The sequence below is a fragment of the Chiloscyllium plagiosum genome, unplaced genomic scaffold (genome assembly GCF_037043375.1).
Source record: "Chiloscyllium plagiosum isolate Xiang-an unplaced genomic scaffold, Cpla_swu_hap1 HiC_scaffold_48, whole genome shotgun sequence".
NCBI lineage: Eukaryota > Metazoa > Chordata > Chondrichthyes > Orectolobiformes > Hemiscylliidae > Chiloscyllium > Chiloscyllium plagiosum.
In genome coordinates, this window is record NW_028270186.1 from 44,369,929 (window position 1) to 44,378,610 (window position 8,682).

The following is an 8,682-nucleotide window of genomic DNA, read 5'->3' on the forward strand; positions in this document are numbered from 1 at the left end:
CCGGGTTTTCTCAGACTGGTCAGGACATCTGCTGAACCAGGCGAAAGTGAGGACTGCAGATGCTGGAGATTAGAGTCAAGATGAGAAAGGTGCTGAAAAACACAGCAGTTAAGACAGCTTCCGAGAAGCAGGAAAACGAACGTTTCTGGCAGGATCCCTTTGTCAGGAATGCTGAACCAGGTCCAAGAAGTTGTGGTTGTTTGCAGAATCATGTTAGGTGAGCGGAATTAGAGTGGCGGGGTTCAAAGTTAGGGCGCGGTGAAAGGAAAGGTATGCCTAGATCACAAAGCAACTTCATGACCAGTTCTCTGAGTTGTAGTAAAATGTTGGATTGCTGCCGAATTAAGCAGCAGGGAGAGCGACAGTGGGACTAAAACAGTACACGGGTGATCTGGCACAATGGAGGTGGCCTTATCCGCTGTTATTGTGGCTGCTTCCACCGTGCACAAACATGCCGGCATTCTGCTCATAACAGATGGTAACTAAGCATTATAAAACGCAACAGGGCGACGGAGATCCCCATGAAGCTGTGTTAAAATGCCAGTTGCGAACCCTTCTTACTTGGTTACATAAAGATAGAAGGGCTGTGAGTAATCTGGGACTCCCAGAGCAGGAGTGAAGATTAGTTGTTGTTTCAGTTCAGTGAATAGCCGTTGCATTTCGGTTGTCCACTTCACTCTGGCTGGCTGTTTAGGGGAAGCTGCCTCCTACAGAGGTGCATCAATAGCACAATGGACAGGAATCCAGGGCCTGCAGTAGTTTACCAGCCCCAGAAACACTTGCAGCTGCCTGTTTGTGACAGGTAGGGGAATCTGGGCGATGATAGCCAATTGCTCCGTGGACAGTGCTCTGAGGCCATAGGAAAGATCGCACTCCAGATATTAGACACTGATCCCTTTGAGATAGTCTGCACTCTCCCACACCGCAGTTAATTCTCCAAGTAGCAAACCCACCAGTTCTTGTTTTTTTTTTGTTTGCTTTGAACACGGCACTTAAACACGCTGCAGCTTTGTTGTTGGCCCACAGAAATGGCAGTGGTGGGATTGGAAGCGACGCCCCCTTAGAGACTGGAACCTGGTTCCAGCGCCTTAGACCGCTCGGCCACGGTAACACCCGAAAGCGTGTCATCTATTTTCATACATTTTCAATTGTGCTCCGTGATCCCTGTCCTGCCTGCATCGCAGCTGGGATATACCCGACTACAAGATCAATTTCGCAACAGATAAAGGTAGCCCATCAATCCACACAAAAATCATTGGAAAGTTGAATCTATCTTCTGAGACTCTTTTCAGCTACAAATGCATATGCGAGTGTGAGAAAGCATGTTCCGTCATGATTTGATAAAATAACCATGACATTACTGGAATGTCGATTCTTGCTTTAGTAAATGATTTCGCCCATTGGTCGAAACAGATCAACTTTCACGTTTACACAGGACATGAAACACACCGTACTACAGGAAAATGCAAAAAGCTGAGCAGGCCGTGTTCCACATCATACCATGCAGGATAGTTTCAGTCCCTGTGTCTGTTTTGCAGAATTAGCCTCACAAAGAATGTTCTCTGATAAGCCGCGGTAGCAGTACAATCCGAGAAGACAGATCACAATATCAGCATGCTCGTACCTCGGTGCCAGTACGAGTTGGCACTTTTCTTGTCTGTTACATTAACCATGCAACTTGCTGCAGAGATGTCTCCACCGGGACATGAGCGACATGGCTGCCAACTGAGTTGGAAACCTGTGTGGGAATCGATGGGAAGCGACTCAGTATATTTCACAAAATTTATGCTTATTAAAGATGCAGTTTCTGTTCACGTCAATGCAAAAGGCAGTTTCTGAACATATTTACAGAAGTCAAAAAGAGATTATCCTACCCACCCCCACCCCACAAGATATCAAAGAGGTGCTAATTGCACTTGAGTGCTTTTTGTTCTCGATGTGAAGCGCTCTCACGCCTGAGTCACCTTCAGGTCTCTGGTTGCTGAGTGAATCACAAATAAAGAGTTTCACCAGAGCTGCAACTGCCTCACTTTGTTATCCCGCTTCCCCCCTCGCCTCCCCCTCCCCGTTTACATTTTTCTGCTCATCTATGATTTAAAGAAAACCAAATGGATGCAATGGCATTCGGTAGCCTGGCTGTTATTTCCGAATTCCCACTTCCAGCATGGCTTAGATCTCGGGGCACACCTTAATACTAGTGACGCTATGACAACACAAGTCCAGACGTTCCTCAGAGAGTGCAAATTCATTCATTGCTGTTGATGACGGAATGAGCCGCGAACGTGCAAAAACATGATTCAGGACTTCTGGTGCTCATTCTCGCACGTTGAATAACAGCAGACAGCTTCCAAATGAGGCCTTTCAGAGACGAGTTGGGGGTACATTTGACAGAGGTGCTACATTAGGAATCCATGGATCACCGTGACACCAGCACATCATCTTTCTCCTTGGCTTTGAAATGGGCCATCTGTGCAAGAAATGCAAATGTGTTACTGTTTTTTTTTGGAAGGATTAGAACGCGGGAACTACACTCTTAAACAGAATGGGGTATGTTCAGAAGCAGGTTGGAGAAACACTTAACAACGTTTCACCAGGGCTGTTTCTGCCCAATTTCGAACTGGGGACCTTTCATGGGTGAGGCGCATGTGACAACCATTACACTATAGAAACAAGCTGCACTGGAAGCAAAATGCTGGGAAATGGCACTTGTTTAATTTTGGCGATGTGGTCAGCATGGACGAGATACACCGAAGAGTCTGTTCCCATGTTCAATAACGTTGTGTTGTTTACACCCCCCCCCCCCCCCCCACCTTAAAGGATTACTATGAGCGGGGCTTGCCATCGCTCGCTGTGGCGCAATAGTTTAGTCTATTCGACTGTTCAACGGAAAGGTAGCATTGTGAAAAACTGCAGAACTGAAAGACTTCCTTACTTTTGTCCCGACTGACCATACTTTGTGAAATATTCCCGGATCCACATTTGAGGGTTTTTGCTGCTGGAAATTATCTCACAAACTGTGTTATCTCGAATGGCAAAACAGTCACGATTTAACACGGAACACAAACAAAAATGACAAACCAAATGCATTTTCAGATGCAGCGAAGCAGGAATGCCAAATGTGAGACAGTCCGAGGGCATGAGCCATACTCTAATCTCACAACTAACAGCAGGGCAATTCCAAATTATTCTTTCAAGCATAATTTTAAGCCATGATCTAAGCCATGCTGGAAGTGGGAATTCGGAAATAACAGCCAGGCTACCGAATGCCATTGCATCCATTTGGTTTTCTTTAAATCATAGATGAGCAGAAAAATGTAAACGGGGAGGGGGAGGCGAGGGGGGAAGCGGGATAACAAAGTGAGGCAGTTGCAGCTCTGGTGAAACTCTTTATTTGTGATTCACTCAGCAACCAGAGACCTGAAGGTGACTCAGGCGTGAGAGCGCTTCACATCGAGAACAAAAAGCACTCAAGTGCAATTAGCACCTCTTTGATATCTTGTGGGGTGGGGGGTGGGTAGGATAATCTCTTTTTGACTTCTGTAAATATGTTCAGAAACTGCCTTTTGCATTGACGTGAACAGAAACTGCATCTTTAATAAGCATAAATTTTGTGAAATTTACTGAGTCGCTTCCCAAGCCTTAGTGCACCACCACTTTCCAGAAAGTGCTGAAAAGAGAGAAAAAAAGAACACAATAAGAATGGGCCATAGAAGGTCAATTTCATCTATCACATTCTCGATTAGATTAGCTTTCCCTTCCGCCGTCTCCAGGACAGAAAAGAAGGAAATAGAAGAACTTTAAGAACATATGACATCGCAGTTCATTGGAATAAATTTCCCTTGCACCAGAAAACCCAATAACAACGAGTAGAGTCACCGCAGGACTTTGTTTCACAACAGCGATGAAACAACAGTCTGTCTTCGGTTCGAGTGAAAACTCAACTTGCCTGGAATGAAACAGCAGCAGGAGAGATGCTTGAGCCCGCGATTTACCTTGTGGAAGGCGAACACGTCATGACAGCACAGACACTGATCCCTTGGAGAAAATCTGTACTCTCCCATACTGTAGTTTACTCTCCAAGAGACAGACCCGCAGTTGTCCTTTGACCACGGCACTTTAATACATTGCAGTTGATGTGACGGAAATTGTAGCAGTGGAATTCCAACCTCCACCACCTGCCAAATTGGAACCTGAATCCTGCGGCTGAGGCTGCTTGGCCACGCGACAGAGCCCTGACCTTCTCTGAGTAATGAAGGGTGCTGTGTCTGATCCGCAGGAAACCCTGCAGAATTATCAGGCAGCACCATCCTCCTTGTGACATGTACGTGCTGGCTAGGATTCTGTTGTGCAGATGTGTCCCGGCTATGCCAATATCACCGTTGTTTAACTCCCTGCATTCTGTTGGTGTAACTATGATTCCACTCAGAATCACAAATGTGTCACAAAACACCTTAGCTGTGCTGGTTCTCCACAGAATTAAATGTGTTTCTCTTTTGGTATCATTCTCCTGCCTTCTCCCTGTAATTCTCCACACTTTTACTTTCAACATCAACATCGAATTAATTTTTAAATAACTCGATTGAAACTGTGTCTTTGTCAATGTCAGGCAGTGTTGGACAGACCCTAACCACAGCCTAACTGAAAACGTTTCTCCTCATGTACATTTGTCTTCTTTTACTAATGAATTTAAATATCTGCCGAATCGTTCTCGATCCTTTCAGGCGTAGGGAGCATTCTCCCTTCCTTATTCCCTCTGTCTATCCCACTCATGTCTTGGAAAGGTTTAACAAGGCCAGCTTTCAGCCTTCTGCTTTCCAAGGAAAACTGTCCCAACTTTCCAAATGACCTTTATTGTTGACATTCCTTATATACCAGACCATTTCCATCAACCTGTTCAGCGCTGTTTCCAATCCTTTCCCGTCCCCACTTCCTAAAGGTTCAAACCCAGAACTGTGCAAACATCCAGATGGTGGAATTATTCAGAGTGGGATTGTGTGGGTGAACATCCTGAAACACTTGTTTCACTTTCAACACATGTGGTACTGTGCCATGCTCACTACCATGTCAGTTATTACCCCTGAACTCAACGTTATGTCAAGGGTTGCAACTTCATGATTTGCACTTTGTTTTTATCAAACAGTTGATAGGAAGAATAAGCAAAGTGAAATCAAATAACCAAGACTCGATGCCGACCTGAAGTAAGACATTCTCAAATGCCATTGTTAACTCAAGCTACTAAGCGAAGATCATGCCCCTAGAGAAGTGACATTCTTACGTTTCCAACACCAAACCAGCTCAAAGTCGCTCAGATCTAACTACATTACACTTTGCTCTCGGATTTCTAAGCTCCAAAGAGTTTCAAGAATATCACCTTCTTATTCCGTCTCCTTGTTGACTGGACAGTGCTGTTTATCCATTCCACTTGGACTCCATCGGCAGAGTATTCAGCTCTTTCCCTCCAATGGCAAGCAGTGTGAGGGGAGGCAAGCGCGTGGATGGGCTCTCAAGCTCGCTCTGATCGGCACAGCCTGTTCCATTAAGTGCTGGAAATCAGCAAGTTTGTTTGGGAACTTCCTGAAAATATCATTTATCTGAGAGTTGTCTGTTTGGAAAGACTGCATGTACTTCGGATTATCGACCCTAGGAAAATTCATGTGAGGGCATTTTTGTGCAGCCTGTTTGCAGTTCAGAATCCATTTTCACAGCAATCCTGCAGAAAGACTTTTGTAACAGTGGCATCGGTTTCTATTTTTTCTTTTCTTTTTTTACTTTTCTTTTTGTGAACACTCATGTTTATTTTTCTTATTTAACCCCAACACTACCACCTAAGTGCGGTAGTGTTTTTTTTCCCAGCACCCATGGTGTGCGTGTGCAGGTATGAGACACAGTAAAAGACACTAAGTGCACGAATCTTAATTCAAATTCCAACACCAAGAAGATAGGAAAACACCCGGGTGGCCAGTGACAAACACTGCCCTTCAAATGAAAGGGCAGTGCTGTGTGACATCGGTTTCTATGCTGCAATCTGGCAGCAGTTAACACCTGTCCCAGATGTAGAGAATGCGAATGAAACCCTCAGTCACTGAGACTCATCCCCACGGCCCTGAGCTTCGGGGCTGCAGACAGTCTAACGCGGAAGGGAGGGTTAAAATGAAACATTGTTTCACCATCAGCCACTCTGTCCCAGAGACAGGAGGAGGGACAGCATCAACGTGTGGCGTCACTCACGCGCCGACAGAAGCTGTTCAGCTCATCGAGTCCATGGCGACTTCTGTAGCTTGTATATTTTGTGGTTATTCATAATTGGCCATCTATGTTATAATAATGTGGAACTGTGTCTGTGTCATAATGCTGTCTCCAACAACTTGATCCAATTGTCACTCATGGCTTTTCATTTCACGGGGAGGACACTGCTGTTCGAACCAGCATAGGAAATAATTGCAGGGCATCATGCGCATAGAGCTCTCTACAACTGATATACCTCACCTTCACCAGTTTATTCCCAGCTCTGGCAAATGATTTTGCGAATCAATTCAGAGCAGACCGACAGAGAACAGGAAAAGAGCTTCCAGACCTTCACAAGTGTATTTCCTCACCTGTGTAAATTTGGCGGGTGTATCAGTACGAAATATTCATTTCAGATACATTGAGTGAAAGGAAGCGGAAAATTAAATAACATGCAATACGTAGAATGGAGCTATGTTATTTCCGAACACTAGCGGGGACAGTATACACACTGAAACCTGGAATTGTCAACGAGCAGAGGATGTTTTCAATCCATTAATTTCGGGGTTATGAGCCCAATACGCTCCCGCTGGGCCGCTCTGTTAGTGCTGACCACAGCAGTTTCCCACAGTCTTCAGCTTTTCGTCTGGCATGTGGCATGGCAATCAGTGTCGTGGGAGAGAAACGTGAATGCGCTCTTCAGCTCCATATCAAACACGGGTTTGGGGATCGGGGAGGCGGCTAGAGGGAGTGGGAGTTATGCAAATTCTGGAAAGCTGAACAAAAGGGAGATTGCACATGCACAGGAACCCATCTTCTTTTTGGAAACTTGTGCAAATAACTCCATCTGAAACAGATGAAACACTCTGAAGCAGAACGGCAGGAAAAGAGAAAGTCTCTCCCAGTCATCGGGAACTGTGTATGTGTGCTTCCCGAAGTTACAGCGAGGGCTCTGCTGTCTGAATCAGCATGGGATGTTACTGCAGCATATCCTGTCGCTCAGGCACACTGCACCTGATATGTATAAGCTTTATCACGTTATCCCAAGCTCAGAGAATAAATTTCACAGCTCACACCATCCCAGAGTGACCGGTAACATAAGAAATCGTTTCAGACCATCATGTTTACACCCCTGGGAAGAAAACGGATGTCGGAGTGCAGACAATCTCGACTCGTGCTGTTGTTGTTGTCTGTGTGACAACAAGAGGAAAAAGTTTCCTGGGAGACTTGTGCAAATAACGCCATCTGAAACAGATGAAACATTCTGAAGCAGAACTACCAGCAAATGTTTATCTTGCTTCTTAAAACAGCGTGAACATTTGCAGAGCATAGACACATCTACCTGCTCTTAGTGAAATGATGAACAGCAGACTACAGTTCACAGAATATGGTCAGCCCTCTGGGTTATGGGCTCAGCACTCTCCAACTGTGACCGTCTGCTCACAGGATTTGAACACAAACAAATGACTCAGTGACAAATCCTTTTGAAACGGATTCTGTGAGGAATTGAAAGCGATGGAATGAAAAGCCACTTGAGAGCGGGGTGTAACATTATCTGTGAAGGGATTGTTTTCCAGACTCGAGGAAACTGCGTATTGCTGTTTCCATGGGTCAATATCAGAATAGCTAGATTGAAACAGCGTCGGATGTCATTTTAAGGAGCCTTGTCTCTTAGACACACTGCACCCTTTGTCCTTTGTACAATGGTGCAAAAGCACGGACCTTTTGTGTAGCGGGGACAACTTCAAAATCGTTAATGCGGCATAATTCACAAATGTGTGAAACACCAAAGCAACCACAGAAATTGGTGTTACGTGACGGGGTGAACCTCTTTGCAAATGTAAACCTACAAAACAGAAAAGATTAACCCCGTACTGTATTCTGTTAAAATTCAAGAGGCAAAGAACTATTCCAAAAATCACTATTTAAAGTTAAAAATAACAACTTTATTGTTTTTTTAACATTTTTCAGAGAATAATCAACTTATAATTACTTACAACTCATTTCTCTAAAGCTTGTGCTCTACAATACCTTCCCCAACCCCGACCCCATTAACATTTACAAAAAAAAACAATTTACAAACCAGCTTGTTGTCGAATCTTCTCTTCGTATCTTTCTCTGTAGATTTTTTCTCCAGGTCGGTGTTGATGCTTCTTTCTTGTGGAATCTATTTCTCCAGATAAACACCTCTTGGAGATTTTACGAACATCCTACATTAGTTGATCTTTTAGCTGCTCTCTTTGTTGTTCTTTCCCGCTCTGGGTAACTGTTCAAAATGTCCGTTATTTGTTTCACACAACGTCGGATCGTTTCATTGGTTTTAACATTGTAAAAATACCAAATTCAAACTTGATTGGGACATAATTTAAACTGATTGGCCGAATTCGCATTTGTTTTTGTATCCATGTAACACAGCTCTTAGTTGTTACGGCCAAATGTTACGTTGTTACACTGTTC